This window comes from Mandrillus leucophaeus, unplaced genomic scaffold, assembly GCF_000951045.1.
Source record: "Mandrillus leucophaeus isolate KB7577 unplaced genomic scaffold, Mleu.le_1.0 Scaffold725, whole genome shotgun sequence".
NCBI lineage: Eukaryota > Metazoa > Chordata > Mammalia > Primates > Cercopithecidae > Mandrillus > Mandrillus leucophaeus.
The window spans coordinates 69,424-91,571 of NW_012107864.1; positions in this window are offsets into that span (position 1 = coordinate 69,424).

Here is a 22,148-nt window from a genome sequence, read left to right on the forward strand (position 1 = left end):
TACTTATGCAAATTTCTGTAACAGGCTTGAATTTCTCCCTGGAAAATGGAGTTTTCTTTTCTACCAAAGGGTCAGGCTGCACGTTTTCCAAACCTTTATGCTCTGCTTCCCTTTTAAACCTAAGTTGCAATTTCAAATCATCTCTTCGTGAACACATATAACTGAATGCTTTCAGAATAAACCCGGTCACCTTTTGAATGCTTTGTTGCTTAGAAATTTCTTCTGCCAGATACTCTTTAAGTCGTCTCTCTCAGCTTCAAAGTTCTATGGACCTCTAGGGCAGGAGTAAAATGCCTCCAGTCTCTCAGCTAAAGCATAGAATTTACTCCAATTCCCAGTAAGTTCTTCATCTTCATCTGAGACCATGGCAGCCTGGACTTCATTGTCTATATCAGTATCAGTGTTTTGGTCGAAACAATTCAACAAGTCTTTAAGAAGTTCCAAACTTTCACTCATCTTCCTGTCTTCTTCTGAGCCCTCCAAACTGTTTCAACCTCTGACTGTTACCCAGTTCCAAAGTAACTTCTATAGTTTCAGGTTATCTTTATAGCCATATCCCACTACTTCAGTATCAATTCTCTCTATTAGTCCATTCTCACACTGCTGTAAAGAACTACCTGAGACTGAGTAATTTAAGAAGAAAAGAGGTTTAATTCATTCATGTTCCACATGGCTGGGGAGACCTCAGGAAACTTAAAATCATGGTGAAAGATGAAGGGGAAGTAAAACATATCTTACATGGTGACAGGAAAGACAGAGAGAAAGAGAGAGAAAGATTGAGGCAGTGCTACACTTAAGACCATCAACTCTCATGAGAACTTCCTCACTATCATGAGAACAGCATGGGGGACATAGCCCCCACAATCCAATCACCTCTCATCAGGTCCCTCCCTCAACATGTGGGGACTACAATTTGAGATGAGATTTGGGTGGGGACATAGAGGCAAACCATATCAGTGCATGTATATATATGCATATGTGATATGTTTATGTATCATTATATACTTGTGTGTGTACATATATATGTATATATATAAATGTAGAGATATATATAGCTATAGGTATAAGAGTGTGTGTGTGTGTGTGTGTATGGAGAGGTAAACTGAGAAAAAGAGAGAAAGAAATTGAGAGAGGAAAGAAGCAGAATAAAGAACTTATTGAATTCAAAGCTAAATTCTATAAAAATGTAATAATCATTAAATCAAAATCTGCAAATGTTAGTATTAAGTGTATCTCAGCTATGACTTTTGAATAGAAAAAGATTTAAAAACTATAAGATTTATAATTCTTAAATGAAGAGATTTATACACTTTACTGTTTTCTGTTTTGTTTTTTGACAGGGCCTCACTCTATCACTCAGGCTGGAGTGCAGTGGTGCAATCACAGTTCACTGAAACCTTGAGCTCCTGGGTACAAGCAATACTCCTGTCTGGAACTGCAGGCATGTGCCACAATGCCTGGCTTTTACTGCTTTTTATTTAACATTCAATAACAGGAAAGATACCACAAAGAAACTTAAACTACAATGAGAAAATACTTGTAATTCATGTCATTCTCAAGGAATTTGGAATAAAATACATAAAGATTCCTACTGATCAATTAGTGATAAACAACAATCTCATAATAATAAGAAAAAACTGTATGAATGGGTGATTTGTTAAAAAAGATGCAAGAATAGAGAATGATATATGAAAAGTTATCCATTAATTATCAGGGATATGTAGATTTTGGTAGTCTTAAAACTTTACTGCAACATTTTTGGACATTTCTTGCATCTAGATGGTGGATCTATGTCCCCTCCTCTTGAATCTGAGTGGACCTTTCTGGCTGCAATCAATACAAAGTATGACAAAATTGATGGTCTGTTGTTTCCAGGCCCAGGTCATAAAAGGCCAGGCAGATGGCCACTCTTGGCCACTCAAATGCTTGCTCTGGTAGTCCTGAGCAACAACTCTGACTTCTCTGAGTTGCTGTGTTGATAAGAAGCTTATAGGTGCTCTGGTCTTCAAGCCTCAGCTGCTGGTCATCCTTGGCTGTTCAAATCTTTCTTCCTGAGGGCATGGATGTTATGGTGGAGACACAATACATTCCTTCTGGATTCTGCCTGAATTCCTGATCTATGGGAAGAATGGACATAAAATAAAATGGTTATTATCTTAAGCCATTAAGTTTCAGAGTAGTGTGTTTTGTAGCAAAAAACAATGGAAACAGAGTTTGAAACAAATAAATACTTTCTCACATCCTGTATATTGCCAAAAAGTAAAACCTCTCACAATAACAAATGTCACCACAAAATGTCAACAAATGTATAACTCTTATATACTACAGGTGGAAATGTAAATCACTCCAATCTTTGGCGAATAATTCAATAATATTTTAAAAATTTAAGAAAGCTTTAACTCAATAACCTAAAAATGATATTCCCAGAATTGCACATGTGTATAAGGAGAGAAGGACAAAACTGTATATTGCAGCATAGATTTTAATAGTCAAAATCTGGAAGCAGTCGATAGAGGAAATGTATAGATAAATTTAGCTCTAGTTATATAGTAAATATGTATCTGGTAGCAGTAGGTACTCAATATTTATTGAATAAATGAATGGATTAATATAATGCACTAAAATGAATAGTCGATGTATCAGCATGGATACTTTTTTAAATGCATGTGCTATAAAACATGATTAGCATGATAACACATTTCTGAATTACCTCATGCACTTTTAGCTCTTTAATTTACAAATAAATGCAGTCTGATTTGGTGCTATGATAGAGATTTATGAAAAGGCTTCCCATATTATGGGGTAGATTCTTGGCAAAGACCCAGGTGTGCAAAACAACAGCAATTTGTTGCCCTGAGGCATTCAGATCATGGAGGCTGCATGGCATCCGCATCCTCTAGGTCTTGTGTGGCCACTGGTGCATTTCGCCAAGTGAAGAACTGGATCAGCTTTACATTTTAGAAGATGACTCTGGCAGAACAGTTTGCAAGATTATGTGCAAAATTAAATGTTAGGGGACAATCACAGAAATTGGTGTTAGACCAATATAGTCAGTGGCGATTGAGAGAAAGGGATCTGATTCCAGGGGTATTTAAGAGGTAGAATTGAGACAATGTGTGACCCAATGTATGTGGCAAGATCAGGGAGAGGGAGGAATCTGGAAAGACTACTTGACTGTGGATCTAAGTGAATACAGGTTGTGTTCACTGACTTAAGAGGATGCAAGGAAAGTACAGGTTTTGGGGTTAACAGATGATAAGCCTAGTTTTTAGAACTGCCAAGTTCGGGACATCTCTGGAGCATTTAGGAGGTAATATGTGGTTTGCAGAGGAATCCAAGAAAGCGAAAGTGTCTTCAGAGTGAGACAAGTAAATGGAAGCGGTATTTGGGGATGTCATTGTGCTGTAAAGACTATAATGATGATGATTTTAAAGTGCCCGTATAACTCATTCAGTGCTTTTTTAATAGAAAGCCTCACAATTTAATTCAAACCAATTTTCATTACGGATCTGTTCTATGCCACACTCTGGAGCTCTGAGCCTTGGTAGAGCTAAGGCTCTGTCTGTGTCCCTCCAATTCTGTTTTCAATATGTGTTCCAATATCTGTAGCACTATATTGCATCATACTCCCTCTCACCTCTAGCACATTGTCACTTGTTTTTCCTTAGTGTGCCTCACCTTGGGCCTCACTGTGGTTGTCACCTCCCTATGACTCATTTTTCTTTGTCCTAAGAGCAGCTATGTTCCTCAATAAGGACTGTGTATTTGTCACCAGCATAAATCCAGCGCTCACTATGGTACCTTATAATAGGTATTTAATAAATATTTGTTAAATAGTAAATGTTTTAAGACATACGCCATGCACACTGGGAACTTATAATCAAATGTGAGTGTAGCACAGTTTGCTTGGAACTATTCTCTGTTGCTTTATGCCTTCCATGCGTCGCTCTTCAGTTAAATATAAATAACTAAGTGAGGACTATATATTTTTCTTTTATGCCACTGGCCATCTCTCCTGTCATAGTGTTCAGATAATGTTGACAGCATTCACTTGAGCAATATTTTAGGGTACTAATGAAATTAGCCATTTTGCACTCTGTCCATATTAACTATTCTGCAAACCTGATGATTTGTTTATTTAACTGAGTACTGATTTCCCCATTAGGGCCTATTAGCACCTCAAAATTGGCTTTGTAAACCTGGTAAAACCTGATTATTATCAGCAATTAGTAATTTGATGGATCCTTTATATAAAATTTAAATGGAGAAGCAGAGCACCTGAAGTTAATGGCCTTATCTGGCTATAAATTTAGAAAGGGCAAAAGTTGGCAATATGATTTCTCAAATTCTTGTGGTTGAAAGAAGACTGTTGAGTTCACCATTTCCATGCAATCTGAAGGACTTTAAGTACATTGTAGTTGAATTAAAAAGGCCTGCCTGTATCTGAGCATGTGGAACTTGAATTTTAAGATCTCTAATAATTTCATTCTAAATTTTTGTTTTATTGTTACAGCTAGGGATGGGTTGGCTCATTGACTTAATTTCTTTTTCTAATGTGTGCTTCTGTACTTCAGAAATAAATGGAGAGAAACGAGAGTGAGAGAAAGAAACAGAACAGTTGACTGATGACCTTTGAAGTATATCAAAACAACAATCTATTTATATCCACTGGGAAATGCTCATCTCTTTGAAGGCATCTCACAGCCTCTTTATCCTATGTGGCCTTTTTAGGTGTTCCTTTTTAATCCTGATCTAAATAAAGTAAATGCTTCACAGTATCAAATTCACAGTCCAGCTAAATGAAAAATCCATTAGCTTGGGAACTCCTAGAAGTTGCATTGCTGTGGCCATTGATTTCTCCTTTCTGATATCAACCTTACCTTGTATCCATTGAACACACCCTCCTGGCAGTGGGTCCATTCACTCAACTATCATCACCTCATGAAGAGCCCCAGGTGGCCCCCGTAGCATGTCTCTTTGAAAAACTATTACTTTGATGGTGAAAGAGTCAGTGTGACATCAAAAGTATCCTGATGATTCCTGTGCTTACCATTTTCATTCCTTAACAGAACTCCTGTAGTTACAGAGCCTAAAACCAATGCAAAATGTGATCGATATTAGTAAACACCACTATCTTAGACATTTAAAGTTTGTACTAGGAGAGATCAAATCAAATAAACAAACAGGCTGTGGCTTGCCTTTTTTGCACAGGGCAGCCTGTCTGCAAAGTTTTATCTCACTAGCCTGCTATTTTTGTGGAGCTCCTGGAGCTGAGGAAAGTTCTTTCTTTGGTTAGGTGTGGGAATATCAAGTCAATTTGTTAAATTGTGTATTTTCCATGTATTTGCTCACACAGATCTTAAAAGATTTTTAGGTTTAACAGGCCCTGAAGAAACACAAATTAATAAAAGTGGAGTTACGAACTTTGGTGGACATATGCTTTATCTTTCAAGATCAGGACACTTCAGAAAATGGAGCGTTGTTAAAAATAGTACTAGTGCGAAGAACAAAAACCAGGACCATTGCCTGGCAAACTGATACCTGTGGTCACCCTAATTATGAGAAGAGGGCAATTAAAAATGGAATGCTAACAGAATCTATTAGGACTGAAGGACTAGGGTTTAGTTTGGCAAACTGATATTTATTTGACAAATCTGATGAATAAATATGAAGCCAACCTCCTATATTAATGTGGAAGGTGAATAATTTGATTGGAGTTATTAAGACCATTAGAACTGATTGCTTTAAGATTTGTTGTTATTCTGTTAGATTAAAAGATAAATCAATGTCAGCTTGTTACTGGGACCCTCCCAAGTAAATCAATCAATGACTAACTTAGTGTGTGCCTTCTGTTTCCAGTCATTTTGGTTTCATCTTCACAGGCTGATTTTTGCCCTTGAATGTACTATTAGTTGTATTTATGTAGACTGTGCACCAATGTCACTTCTTCCAAGATAACTGTTGAAAATTTTCATTTAAAAATATGCAGTTACTTCCTTGGTGGAACTGAGACCTTGCACATCTTTAAACAACTTAGAAGAAATGTGTACATGATTTATAGAACAAGCAAACAAAGCATGACCTTTCCTGAACTGATTAACAGTGCAATTCTTCAGAATGGCAATTTACTATAGGTTCACTCACACTGAACAATTTTATAAATGTGTGTAAGAATAGGGTATGCTACAAATGCAAAACATGAAAATATAGTTGGATTAAAATAAAATTTAAATCAAATGCTTATATTATACTGGCATGAGAAACAATGCTCAAATCACTTACCCTGAGCCCTGTTTTCTAGTGAAAAAAGTAAAAAAAAAAAACACTTTATATGCAATTTAAGAATAGCATATAAGAAACCATTTTCAGTTTAAATATTTGAATATTTTCATATTTAATTATAGATATTTCCACACATCATAAATTAATACCTGCCTTAAATGGAGTAGAATTCAATTTACTTAAAAACAATGAAAACTAAATATAATAGGGAGATTTTTACTTTTTTTCAGAAATTTTGTTTATCTTCCTGTGACCCAGAGCCATGTGTGAACAGAAGAGGAGTATGATGAGGAGCCATTTGGAAATCTATTCTGGCCACTTTTGCAGTAACAGGAAGCACTTTGAAAGAGTATAAAATTACAGTTCTTTTTTATTTTCATCTTGCAATGACAGGCTTTTTCAAATCAAGTAAGATAGGTTTAGAATGATTGCATTATCACACGTTTAAAAATAAAATGTGTGCCAGGATTCGCACCTCCATAATAAAAGCCTTATACTTGGATGATGAGCTCACGAACCCAAAAATACCAGTTCATTTTTGTTGATATGGTGGTTGTTGATGGTGGTATTTAAGTTCCTTCAGAGTAGGGATCATCTTTGTTTATCTCTAGCACCTGGTTCTGTGTGTTGGACAACAGTGCTGGGGAGTCTTTTTGAATGTAAATATGTGAAATCAAAATGTTAATATGACCCTCGAGTCAATCGAGTATTATTGTAATTATATAATTTTGCTTGTTTCCTTTTCGCTAAAAAGCAGAATTACGTGAGGTTCCCCTTTTCAAGGAAATTCTTCAGAAAACCATGTTAGCTATGTTCTTCCCTACCCTTTCCCCTGCACAATATTTAACTTACCACAGCTTCACATTCATTGGGACATTGAATAAATATTTCTGGTCAATAATCACAAACCAAGAATTTAAAAGTCAACTTGTTTCTCTTCCAGCACCGTAAACAGTCCAACTTCCTTTAACATGGAGCTAATTTGTAGGTTGGGTTTTGTTTCAGCCGTTCTTTCTCGAAAGAAACTTGACTTATTTACATGTAAGTGTATATAAGGAAATGCTTTTAATTTGAGGGGAACTATTCCTAGAAAAAAATTGAGAAGTAGGCCAAGTCTCTTTTTGTGTCCTCCCCGCACGTCCCCCCAGCACTTCCTTCTGTTTCCCAAGAAAGCCACTATTTCCTCATTGCCCAAGTTCCTTCCTATAACAGCAAGGAATGTAGGAAATGACATATTACAGTTTTCTAAGGGATGTCTTTGTTTTAAACTAAATCATGGAATTGGCAATTTTAAAACAATAGACATTACTTAACCATGCATATGGATAACTTCCAAATGAAAACATGACTATCTAAAAAAAAGAAAAAAAAACCTATTTAGATAAATAAACAAGCTGACCTTTGAAGAAGCCTCAGTTAACGTGATCATCTTTTATTTAAAACCCTCCACAGTGACCGTCGGAAATAAGAAAGCTAAGGTCAAGCCAAGGCCATATTTTAAATTTTCATTTTTAACCTAAGGCTATTAAAGCAAAATGATATTTAGAAACTGATCCAATTTTGTTTCAATATTCATATGTGAGAAAAATTTATCTTGTAAAATAATTCAATCCAGTTTTTCCCTGGATGAGTGGGAAGAGGGATAGTGTGGATTTATGTAAAGTAATAAGGCCAGGACTTGTAAGAAAAAGTTGGAGCTGCTGTAGCAGGTAGAGAGGAGATTTTTCTTCCTGTCTTGCTTCTATGATGCTGCTACTGACCGACTTTCCCTAATTCCAATATCCTTAAATGAGAAGCCATGAAAGCTAGTCATCTCTCTTTATCTCATCTAGCACATGGCCTAGTTGATTTTCTTAAGATCTCACACAGCAGAATGTACTGTCATGGAATCAATGCAATTGGGAAATAGTATGTTTCTAATAAAGAAAAAAAAAAACCTTTTTAAAAAAACACAGACTGAGAATCATTCCATACTTGTATGGCACAAAGCCATTTACTAAGAGGGAAGAACTCCAATACGTAAGACAAAAATAGTGAATGGTAAGACTTTTAAATTCATTCTGCCTAAAAATACTTCAAATAACTAAATACAAAGAAAATCCCTAAGAAGGCAAATCCAAATAAGAGGGAGAAAAATCTCTTTCATGTCAGACAACACACCACCCAAAATCACCAGAGGAAAACAATCAAGCCCTCTGTCCTTGATAACAATAACATGCTGACTTTAAACAACCCTAAACTCAGAAAAGAATGTGCAAGGTTTATTCCTATAAGAACAGAGAGGATTCTTCTTTCTTCATTTGTCTGACTGTTTGATATTTTTCTGATGTGTCTCTTGTGAACTTTCTTTTTTTTTTTAGAAACTTTGAGTGCTAACTTCCTTTTTTTATGTGAAATGACTGTAATAAAATGTGCAGAATTGATTGCTTAGAAGATTGATGTTCTTAAAACTGATTATCTTCTCTGTGGCTATATGGTATGCTAACAAAAAAAAAATAACAAATAAAAAAATAAAGAAAGAAAGAAAAGAAAAGAAAAAGAAAAGCATGCTTCTCTACTAATGGTACACTGACCTTTACCAGAAACTATTTCCCAGGATAATTACAGAATTTTAAAAAGATGATTTTGTTACATTTTCTCCACTGACTTATGACATCTTATTTTCCCTTACTTTTTCTTGGGAAAGACGCAAATAAGGTGAATGCCCATTCACTATAAGAATTAAGAGGTGATTTTATAAAGTTCTTTTGCTAGTAAGGATCAGCTGGATTACACTACAGTAACTAACTACCCTTATTTCTCAATGGCTGAACAAAGCAAAATGTTACTTCTTCCTTAACTTTCATGTCCCACAAGGGTCAGTTGAGGAACTCTCTGGCACAAGGTCAATCACTGATTCAGGCTGATAAAAACTTTACCATCTTGAAATTGAAGTATATGGAATAGATGTCTTTCTCAGTCTGTGTAGCAGAATAAGAGAGGAAGGGAAAGCATTGCTTCCACAATTAGACGTTTGGACTGGTAATAACATGCATCACTACTACCTAAAGCCCATTGACCACCATTTGTTACAGAGACCAAACTATGTCCCAAAGGACTGGGAAGTAGAATCTACTGAGGTACCAAGAAGGAAAGGAGAACTGAATGTGAATTGTTCCAGAATTTTCTATCATAGAGTTTATGTAATGTCACTTTGGAAATATACGTTGGAAAGATAGACTGTGGCTAGATTGTGGTAGACTATTTTAGCCTAAGGGATTTGTACTTTATAGTATAGGCAATGAAACCCATATGTTTTTAAGCCTCAGAAGTTGCTTTTGGTACTATTATAATATTCTGAGGATTGAAGCACTAGTATTTGGAGTGGAGGTAGAGTTGAAGATGGGAACAATTAATCGAAGATATACATTTGCTGTAACTTCCTCCAGGATGCCAATACTTACAACTCTTTCCTGACATTTTCCTAGCCTCCACTTAATTTGGTGTGAATGTTTTCTTTATTCTCCCTTATATGTTCCTTTTCCAAATTTGCACTTGCTCCTCATCTCCTGCCTTCCCCTCACAGTCAAAATTTACTAATTTGTGACATTATTAGAAAAATTACATGTTCTATAGCTGCTATAGTAATGTTAATCTGGCTCAGATGTACAATATGGATACAGGGTGAAATCAGATAATTATTTTAATTATTTCTCTTTTTAAAGATAATGAGGGTTTGAAAGGTGTGACTGCAGTGGAATTAGAAATTATCTAGAGAGTGCAGGAGAACCTAGAGAGTAAAGATTGACTGATTTTGAGCTTAAGTGACTGAAAGGATGTTTTGCGTTATTATTTGAAAAGATGAATTACTAGTTTACATGAAAATAAGGAAAAATCATAGACTACTACCCTTAGTTATAATGTGTATATATATATATTTTTCAAATAGCATCAAATCAATTGTTTATGTTACTGTCAATTGTCTTTCTACAACATAGCTCTACTTGATTCTTGCCCCTTTCTTGCTAAAAAGTTCATAGGCCCTCATTATATGGAATGTCATGTCCCAAGCTGTGCTAATCATGTTACTTCACAATAATGTTTGATGATCAAATACATCGGTAAAAACTAGATTACACAAAGAAAAATAGTATCTTTTCTAGAACTAATTAGTGGGCAATCTTTTGAAAATGGAATAGTATATAGTGTTTATCAAATTTACCTGACCATAGTATTCTTGTTTTTCTTTGCATGTATAGGTAGGAAATTTTATATGTAGGTATGCTCTGTAGGAAAAGAGAGAAAACAAAAACAAAAAACAAAGTGTATACATCTCAATACAACTCAGTGTCTCTAGTATCCAAAATATATGTGTGTATGTGGTCGGGGGTGGGGGCAGGGTTCTCCATTATGCCAAGCAAACAATTGATTCTACACGGACACCAGCTTGATATCCTCTAATTCAATTCAATCATGACATTATCTACCTGAAAATTGGGTCAGATCCCACAGGTTGAGGAATCCTTTTACAAAGCTTCTCCTAATCTCTGATCCCAATCACAAGCAGTAGGTTATTACCTAAAGTTCTGACTGACCTGCAATAAATTGGGGGTTCCCATAACGCTTCCCCCAAGATTCAATTAATTTGCTAGAGCAACTTACAGAACTGAGGGAAACACTTACTTATAGAAGAAATGTATAAGACTGGGTATGGAAGAAGGGGAGCAGAGTTTCTAAGTTTCAATTTTATTCTCAGGTGTACCACCCTCTAGGGACCTGGACATGTCCAGCTATCTCAACCTCCCAAAATCCTATTCTTTTTTTTTTTTTTTTTAAGTGAAAGCTTCATTACATACAATACTTGGTTGATTAAATCTTTGTCCACTGGTGATCAACTTAGTCTTCAGTCATTCTCCCTTCCCTGGAGGTTGGGGAGTAGGGCTAAAAAGCCTCAACTCCCAAATTGCAACTTGGATTTTGCCATGATCCATGTTATTCTGAAGCTACCAAAGGGATGTCAAACACCATTCAACTCAGCATACAATAGACACTCATCACTATGGAGATTCCAATGATTTTAGGGGCTGTATGTCAAAAAATGGGGATGAAGATAAAATATATATAAATCACAATATCACAATGTCATGGGAAATAAATTAAAACCATTCCAGTACAGTTTTGAAATGGAATCCTTCAGTTGGTTTCATAGTGAAATGAAGACTAAGTAGATTTAATTTTCTCCAAAAGATTCTAGTAAGTAAAATTAAAACTCTTGTTTGGCAATGATAGGGGAAATAAATAAGTGATTTATAATGGTTGTTAGTACTATAGTAGGAATGATGGAGAGAGGGTGAGATAAACACTTTTGAGAGCTCTTTAGAGCTTAAAAATTGGGAGTTGGTGGTAGAATTGGTATTAAGATAAGAGACTAGTACATTTCATGTATGATTCTGAGATTTGTATCTCATATAATTAAGTGATATAGGTGAGATAGGAAACAATTGTTAATATTTATTGAATGTTCACTAAGTCAGATAATGTTCCCAACTCTACTTTACTTAAGTCAATTAATTCTCAAAATGAATTTGAATGTTTCACATGAGAGAGTCAAGGCAGATATTAAACAAATTATCCAAGATTTTCATCTTTTAAGTGGTAAAACTGGCACTTGTGCTCAGATATTTAACTAAAACCCCATGTTCTTAAGCACTGTGACATGAAATATCTACCTATCTAAATACATGAATAAATAGAAATTTTTTATTCCAAATTATGTTAGTTAACATATTTTCCAATGTTTGATAAATTAACGTCAAATTCATTCAATAGACAAATTGTAAGTTTCACTATTTTTTCTGTTTCTTTTTTTTTTAACTTTTTTTTTAGGTTTGGGGTACATGTGCAGGTTTGTTACATAGGCAAACTCTTATCATGGGGTTTTGTTGTATAGTTTATTTTGTCACCTATGTACTAAGTGTGGTACCCGATAGTTATTTTTTCTGAATCTCTCCTTTCACCTTCCACTTTCAGGTAGGTCCCAGTGTCTGTTATTCCTCCCTTGGTGTCCACATGTTCTTATTTAGCTCTCACTAATAAGTGAGAACATGCAGTATTTGGTTTTCCGTTCCTGCATTAGTTTGTTAAGGATAACTTTTTAAAAATAAGCATGGTGATAAAGTGAGTAAGAGATCATTAATTTGACATGTATAGTCTGTGGCACCCATTGGGCATCCAAAGACAGTACATCATTCAGCATATGCCTTGATAATTCATAATAAGAATTTTAGAGACACAAATTTAGAAATATCTGGCATAGTGATGCAAAGTGTGGCATTTTTGCTCCCGTAGTTTGGCAAGTGGGAGGGCGTGGCATGCAGCGGCTTTGCTTCTTCACTCCTCTAGCTCAGTGAGCAGGACAGAGTGGTGCCCAGCAGCTTTGCTTCTTTACTCTGGTTTTTTGGAAAGTGAGAGGGAGTGACACCCAGTGGCTTCTCTTCTTCTGTAGTACAGTGAATGGGAAGGAGGGTTACAGCTCTTTCATTCCCACCTCCCACAGCTCAGCCAGCAGGAGCTCTTTCACTCCTGCAGTTTGCTGAGCTCCAGGTTCCTGTCCCACGACCAAGAGGAATAAGGTACGTGGGCAATGGAGAGTGAGTAAGGCAGAGTAGAATTTTATTGAGTGACAGAAAGACTCTCAACCAGAAGAGGGGACCCGAAAACAAGTTGTCATCTGTGAGACTGAGTCCAGAGTTTTTATGGGATTAGAATAGGGGAATGAGTGCTGATTGGCCCATGGGTGGTTTTGGATAAAGCACCATTCAATTGGTTAAAAGGCATCATTCAGAGGGAACCAATCAAGAGAGAATGGGTAAGATGGGGATAGAAGTTCTCACTCTAATTGTGGACTCTATCAGGAACTGGCAGTTCAATTTTCAGGCTTTAAACTGTCCTTGGCTTGACTGGTGTGTTTCATTGGTCACCTGTCCCTGTTCACCTGTAAGAATTTGCCTGTCTCCTGTTACTATTAATTCCCCCTCTGAAGAGGTACATGTAACTGTTTAGGATAGGGGCTTATAACTACTTTATGTTGAGGGGGGCATTGTTTTGGGAAAATAGCACTCACATCTCTCTCAGAAGCCTATCTGAGGGTCCCCAGTAAAAACGGAGCCATCGTCCAAGGCTCCATTTGCATGACCATTTGGAGTTTGATGGCCTCTAGGCCAGAAGAAACACATTTTTTAAGGAAGTTAAGTATGCATGGATCAAATATGACTATTATATGAAGAAGAGCTAATGGGAAAATTTAGTGCCAGAGATATCAGAAATAAGAAAATAGACTAATTCTGAAAAATATGTTGTGGCCAGAGCTGTTTCATCCTGGTGAAAGAAATTAAATCTTGTATGGGGGAAGGCAGTTACATTTTAGAAGAGAGGTAGCTGTTTAGCAGAGTATATAATCCCACAAGCATTCAGGACTAAGTGGTCCTTGGCAAACACACCTTATGGTGGGGAACAAGTACATCAGAAATCTGGGGCCTCTCACTGCTCATTTAGCTGCTTCATCTGCCAATGTATTTCCCTCATCTATTTCATCCATCCCCTTTTGGTGGCCTTTGCAATATATTATTACCTCACCCTGTGGAAGGAAAATTGAGGATAATAGTCAGTTAATTTACTGATGGCATTTAATGGGAGACCCAATTAGCAGTGAGGAAGTCTTTCTCTTTCCAGACAGTGGCATGGGCATGGAAGTCTAGGAAAGCATTCTTAGAATCAGCATAAATGTTTACTGCTTTCTCTTTGCTTAATTCAAGAGCCCTCATGAGGGCAATTAGCTCAGCTGGTTAAGCACTTGTGCCCAAGCAGAGAGGCACACTCTCAATAATGTCATTTAGGGTGAGTACTGCATATCCTGCTTTATGAATCCTTTGTTCTACAAAAGAACTTCCATTTGTAAAGAGACTTCATTCTGGGTTCCTTAAGGGGGTTTCTTTGAGGCCATCTTTGACCACGTAGGTTTGCACTACTATCTATTCACAGTCATGTTCAGGCTCCCCAGCTTCCTCTGGGAGGAAGGTGGCTCTATGTTTAGGGAAAGACAGGTCTTTACTTAGACTGTAGACCTCTCCAATGGCAGAGCTTGATATTTGAGGAGGTGGTTGTCCAGTAGCCTGAAACTCCCCTTGGAAGACAGCAGTACTGCCACATTATGTGGGGTATAAATGGTTATTTCCCATGGTTAACTTAGTAGCCTCTGGCACCAGCAAAGCTACCTCTGCAACTCCTCAGAGGCAGGCAAACCATCCTTTAGCCACCAAATTAAGCTCCTTTCTTAGATAGCCTATGGGCTGCTGAGTTGGACCACAGACCTAGGTTAGAACTTCCAGAGCCATTCCCTTCCTTTCTGATACACAAAGATTGAATGTCTTACCTATGAGAAGACTAACGGCTGGTGCCTCAAGCAAGGCCTGTTTCAATTGGTCAAAGGCCTTTTTAGCCTCTGGTTCTCCAGTTAGGGAGTGAGTCTTAGCTGACTGAGTATCCTTTATTAGGTGACATAGGGAACAAGCTATCTCACCATACCCAGGTATACATCCATAATCTGCAGAATCTTGTAATGTTCAAGAATCTCCTCAGTTGTTTGAGGGTTTTGGGGACGTGAAAGGAAGCGATGGGCTTAATACTTTTTTCACCTAGTACCCTGATATGCTCTGACAAGACTAGACCTAGGTACTTCACTGAAGTCTGACAGAGCTGAGCCTTAGATTTTGAGACTGTATTAGTCAGAGTTATCTAGAGGGACAGAACTAATAGAATATATGTGAGTTTATTAAAGAGAATTGACTCACCTGATCACATGGTGAAGTCCTACGATAGGCCATGTTCAAGTTGAGGACCAAGGAAGCCAGTGGTGGATCAGTTCGAGTCCTAAAACCTTAAAAGTAGGGAAGCCAACAGTGCAGATTTCAGTCTGTGGCCAAGGGCCCGAGAGCCCTTGGTAAACCATTGGTTAAGTCCAAGAGTCCAAAAGCTGAAGAACTTGGAGTCCGAGGTTATGGGGCAGGAAGCACCTGGCACAGGAGGAAGATGAAGGCTGGAAGACTCAGCAAGTCTGCTCATCCATCTTCTCCTGCCTACTTTATTCTAGCCACACAGGCAGCTGACTAGATGGTGCCCACCTGGATTAAGGGTGAGTCTGCCTCTCCCAGTCCACTGATTCAAATGTTAATCTCCTTTGGCAACATGCTAACAGACACATCCAGGAACAATATTTTGCATCCTCCAGTCCAATCAAGTTGACACTCAATATTAACCATTACAAGTCCACCCCTTGTCAACTCGAATCCATACATATCTCCTGAAATCATACATAATCTTCAAATAAAGTTAATAATAAGGTCATATTTATGCCTGACACAATACAACTATCCTTCGTACAACCAGAAGCACACTAATCCTTACCATAAATACTATGACATAAAGTTAACAGTGCTTAAATGCTGATATGAAGTCAATAAATCTTTTGTCATATGATAAAGGAAAAAGAAAGGAAATAAAATGAAGATATTTTCTTAGTACAAGTGTATACATATACAAACATGTTCTTAACAAAAGAAGGAGGAAATAGTCATGACAATTACAATCATTTCTGCAACTGGTCATGTGGTTGTAGCTGGTATTGATGACTAGCTTCCTCTACTCTCTATTCTGTATTCCCTTTGCCTTCAGCAAGCACCTCATCAGGTTGTGGTTTTTTACCCTGTGGAGTGATCCAAACCTTCATTCCTGAAGGGTTTGGGCCATTTGTAGTCCTTCCTGGATTGGGTTGTTGTTGTTTCCCATTGCCTTTAATCACAGGGCATGGTAATACTAAGAGACACCCTAAGGGATCTCCTGTATTCCATACATACTCTTTCTTACCTCCATTGTGGAGTAGTAGACTGATTTCATCTTGTTAGTCTGAGTCAATCACCCCATCCAACACTGTAATTCCCTTCTTAACCTGTTGACTCAGAGTAGGAGGACTCCAAAGTGTCCCGGTGTCAATCTTAACTACCAGTTTAATGGAATCATTGTTATGTCTCCTGGTGGCAGCATTCCTCTTTCTGGAACTAAGACTTCTAAGCCAGAAGAACGTAATGGTGCAGGAACAGGAAGCATCTTTCTAGGGGGTCACTAGGGGTGATGGTGTATAGTGCCACTTCCACTTCTATCCCTTGATTCCTGGACCAATCAATTCTGGCTATGTGAGAAAGAGTACCACATAGTAAATGAAATTCAGAGCATACATTGGCTTCTGAAGAACTTTGCCCCAGCTCTGCCAAGTATTGTCACCTATGTGGCATCATAATTGTGACTTCAAAAGGCCATTCTACCATTCTAACAATCCAGCTGCTTCAGGATGATGGAGAAGATGGTAAGACCAGTGAATTAAATGAACATGAGTCCACTGCCTTACTTCTTTAGCCATAAAGTGAGTGCCTTGGTCACAGGCAATGCTATGTTGAATACCATGATGGTGGATAAGGCATCCTGTGAGTCCACAGATCGTAGTGTTGGCAGAAGCATAGTGTGCAGGATAGGCAAACCCATATCTAGGGTAAGGGTCTATGCTGGTGATGATAAACCACTGCCCTTTCCATGATGGAAGAGATACAATATAATCAACCTATCACCAAGTAGCTGGCTGATCACCCAGAGGAATGGTGCCATATAGAGGGCTCAGAGTTGGTCTCTGCTGCTGGCAAATTGGACTGTCATTGGTAGCCAGGTCAGCCTTGGTGAGTGGAAGTCCATGTTGCTGAACTCATGCATAACCTCCATCCCTGCCATTATGGCCACTTTGTTCATGGGCCCACTGGGAGATGCTGGGGAAAGAGGCTAAGAGATGTCCACAGAACGAGTCAACCTATCCACTTGATTATTAAAATCTTCCTCTGCTGAGGTCACCTTTTCATCAGCGCTCACATGAGATACAAATATCTTCACAATTTTGACGACTCATACAGGTCTATCCACATACCTCTTCCCCAAATTTCTTTGTTAACAATTTTCCAATCCTGCTTCTTTCAAGTCCCTGACCACCCAACCAAACCATTGGCTACAGCCCATGAATCATATAATCGCACATCTGGCCATTTCTCCTTTCATGCAAAGTGCACAACCAGGTACACTGCTCAAAGTTCTGCCTACTGAAAAGTTTTCCCTTCACCAGTGTCTTTCAGAAATGTCCTAGAAAGGGGCTGTTGTGCTGCAGCTGTCCACTTTCAGGTAGTGCCTGCATATAGTGCAGAACCACCTGTAAACTTGGCCCTTGCATTCTCTTCCTCTGTCAGTTGATCATAGGGATCTCTGCATGAGGCTATTGTGCAGGCTGTCGGGGGGAAGGCAGGGTGGCAGGAGTGGAGACTATGGGCATTGGAGCCACTTCCTCATGTAACTTATTTGTGCCTTTAGGACCTGCTCAAGCACTATCACGTATATAGTACTACCATTTTGTGATGGGATATTGCTGTGCATGCCCCACTTTATGGCTAGATGGGTCAAAAAGCACCCAGTTCCTGATACGCAGTTCAGGTCATGTGATGATTTGTGACCCATAATCAAACTTTCAGTTTCTACCAAAGCCCAGTGTCTCTCAAAAAAGAGTCTCTCAAAAAGAGAGGAGTTACCTGCAGAAAATGGCAAGGCCTTGTTCCAAAATCCTAGAGGCCTCTGCTGTGATTCACCTATGGGGGCCTGCCAGAGGCTCCAGTCAGCATCCTTATCTCTCACTGACACCTCAAGCAACATTGGATATTCTGAGTCATATGGCCTTGGAGCAGAGTAGCTTGCACTGCAGCCTGGACCTGTTGCAGAGCCTTCTCGTATTCTGCGCCCCACTCAAAGCTGGCAGTCTTTAGGGTCACTCTATAAATGGCCCAGAGTGACACACCCAAATGAGGAATGTGTTGCCTCCAAAATCCAAATAGCCCCACTAGGCATTGTGCCTCTTTTTCGGTTGTAGGAGGGGCCAAATGCAGCAACGTATCCTTCACCTTAGAAGAAATATTTTAACAGGTCCCACACCACTAGACCTCTAGAATTTTACTGATGTAATTTTACTTGGATTTATTTCCTATTCCCTGGCAGGCAAATGTCTCACCAGTAAGTGTGTTTGCTGCTTCTTGCTCAATGGGTCCAATAAGCATAATGTCATTAGTGTAATGGATCTGTTTGTATCTTGTGGAAGAAAAGAGTGACCAAGAGGTCTGTGAACAAGATTATGACACAAAGTCAGAGAGTTGATATACCCCTGATGTAGGACAGTAAAGTTATATTGTTGGCTTTGCTAACTGAAGGCAAATTGTTTCTGGTGAACCGTATGGACAGGAATGGAGAAAATGGCATTTGCCAAATCAATGGCTGCATACCAGGTACCACGAGATGTGTTAATTTGCTCAAGCAATGAAACCACATCTGGTACAGCAGCTGCAATTGGAGCAACCATTTGGTTAAGCTTATGATAATCCACTGTCATTCTCCAAGATCCATCTGTCTTCTGCACAAGCCAAATAGGAGAGTTGAATGGGGATGTCGCAGGAGTCCTTGATGGTGGGACTAATCTCTGCAATCCCTCCAGGAATGCAATATTGTTTGTGATTTACTATTTTTCTTGATAGAGGCAGCTCTAGAAGCTCTAATGGCTTTCATTTGGCCTTTCCACCATAGGAGCCCTCACCTTACCAGTCAGGGAGCTAATGTGGGGATTCTGCCAGCTGCTAAGTACGCCTATGCTAATTATGCATTCTAGCACTGGGGAAATGACCACAGGATGAGTCTAGGGACCCACTGGATCCACTGTAAGTCAGACCTGAGCTAAAACTGCATTAATCACCCAAACTCCATAAGCCCTACTTTAACTGGAGGACCATAAAGACATTTTGGGTCCCCTGGAATCAATGACAGCTGAGAGCCAGTGTCCAGTAGTCCCCAAAAGATCTGATTATTTCCCCTTCTCCCAATGCAATTACCCTGGTAAAAAGCCAGAGGTCTCCTTGGGGAAGGATGGGAGAAATATTAACAGCATAAATTGTAGGTAGTGTAATGGTATCCTTCCTCAATGGGACTCGGCCTCCCCTTCATTCAAGGCGTTCTGGATTTGTAAACTGGTACAAGTCTGAAAATTGGTTGTGGGGCTGTGCTTCTCCATTTTTATAATTAAAATTAGTCTTTTGTTTACTTGACCTGGAAGTTTTCTGCTTACACAAATTAAGTAAGAATGCAGTAGACTTCCTATTAATTTAATTTCTAGAAATACCATGATTAATTAGCCAATGCCAGAGCTCTACATGAGTCAGACTCTTCTGGTTGCTGCTTTGCCTCTGCTGTCCATTACGGTAACTATGCCCACTTTGCCTTTGATGGTTGAGTGCCACCTCTTGTCTCCTGCCAACTTGAGATCCAATTATTCCCATTGCATTTAAATTTTATAATTGAATGACTGTGATTCCTACTGAAAGATCTGGAATACAGAGAAGACCAATCAAAGAGCTCTTTAAGAAGCAGGTGCTCCCTTCACAAACTTATTTGGCAAGGTATTGGTGAATAATATGTCTTCTGGATCCTCCCTGCTGAGATGGGTAGGTCTAAAGTGACTAATCCACTCTAGCATCCTAATTTCCCTTAGCCTTTGGATCCCTTCCTCTACATTAAACCAAGGGAGAAACAGCATTTCCAGCTTGCTTACTGTGGACTATCTTTTGATCTATATTTCAGCTAACCAAGCAAATAAATTATTAGAATTTTTTTTTTTAACTCCCCAAGCTGCAACATTAAATGCAGAATCCCTGCTTAGTGGCCCCAAAATGAATGAATTCAGCCTGATCCAATGTTATGTTCCTTCCACCATTATTCCACACCCTAATATCCATGCCTGCTCTCCAGATTTATGCTTATATAAATTAGAAAATGCAAGCATTTTGGGGGGATGTAGCACAACTCGTGAGTCACACTCTGAACCTCACTTCTAGGGGCCTGCTGGGACTTTAGTCTAGTTATAGGTCTAGAAGCAAACAGGGGTGTTGGGGGTGGGTTCTGAGGAGACTCAACATTGTCTTTCCTGGCAACTGCCTGAGGGAAGGCCATCACTGTTGCCTCAGCCAAGGCATGGTTAATCTCCTCAGATGAAGGTGAAAAGGCTGATGGCCTCATAAGTGGGGGATGGGATGTTGCCACCACTGGAGGTGGGAAGGCTGTTTCCTCCGGCCAAAAGTCTCATCAGAGTTTACAAGCTCAGTGTCCCCAGCTTCATCAGGTTCCTCCCACATGTCCCCATTCCAAGTTGCAGGGGCTTGTTATTTTCCAATCAATGCCCTCACTTTAATTGTGGATAATCTGGTAAGACTGAGCATGCACTTTTCATTGCCGGTCAGCCACTCACATGATAAAAACCTGTGTCTGATTTTTGACAATTTCTACTGGTTGTCTATAAGAGGTAAGACTCTCACTCAAGGTAATGTTAGAAGACTTGAGGCTCAGTATGTGCTTCTGGAACTGGGAGTTAGAATCTTTGAGCTCATTCTTTTATTTCACCACTTTTTCCAGCAAACTTAGGAGCAACCAGCCAACTTCATTATATTCCTTGGTTCAACACATATGGTAAAAGGTATTAGACATAGAGTCACTAAAATCCTTGCCTCTCACAAGCAGTGAATCAGAATTATCAAATGCATTTATTTTGCGTAAGTCTGTAAACAGTTCACACCAAGGACTATCAGTGTTCTCCATACTATTAGGAGTAGAGTCCTTAGCATTTTTGAGTCTAATCAGATTAAGCAGCCAACTCCAGAAACCCCAAAACCAACTGAAGAAATCCATCCTTAAAATTATTTTCCTCTAGAACCACTCTGGTACCAAAATCTGTATTAGTAAGGGTTCTGTAGCGTGACAGAACTAATAGGATATATGTGTATATGAAATGGAATTTATTAAGAAGAGTTGACTCATAGTATCACAAGGTAAAGTCCCATGATAAGCCTTCTGCAAGTTGAGGCACAAGGAAGCCAGTGGTGGATCAGCCCAAGTCCCAAAACTTCAAAAGCAGGAAAGCTGACAGCACAGCCTTCAGTTTGTGGCTTGAGAGCCCCTGGAAAACTACTGGTGTAAGTACAAGAGTCAAAAAACTGAAGAACTTGGAGTCTGAGGTTATAGGGCAGGAAATGTGTAGCATGGGAGAAAGATGAAAGATGGAAGACTCAGCAAGTCAGCCCATCCATCTTCTCCTCCCCGCTTTATTCTAGCCACAAAGGCAGCTGATTAGATGGTGACCACCCAGATTGAGAGTGAGTCTGCTTCTCCCAGGCACAAATGTTAATCTCCTTTGGCAACACCCTCAGAGACACACCCAGAAACAAAATTTGCATCTTTCAATCCAATCAAGTTGACATTCAATATTAACCAACACAGAGACCTTATATCCTCTGTTAGCCAGAAAATTAAGCTTCACTGTGCTCTTGAATAATTTATTCAGTTGAGGTACAAAGAAGAATGTCATTTACATATTGTAAAACTTTAACTTGGGTATAAAAGAACTCAGATCTTTTGTCAATGCCTGCCCAAACAGGTGGGGGCTGTCTCAGAACTCCTGAGGTAATACCATCCAGGTTAGCTGAGTGGTCTGGTTGGAAGGATTCTCAAATGTAAACAAACATTTGAAGTCAGGGTATAGCAGTATGCAGAAAAAGGCATCCTTCAGGTCCAGGATTGTGAACCATTTAGATCCCTCAGGTATTTGAATTAGTATGGTATAGGGATTGGGAATCACCAGATGAATTGGAACTACACCTTTATGAATGAGGTGGAAGTCTTTGACCAGTCTCTGTTTCCTGTCGGGTTTCTTTACCCCC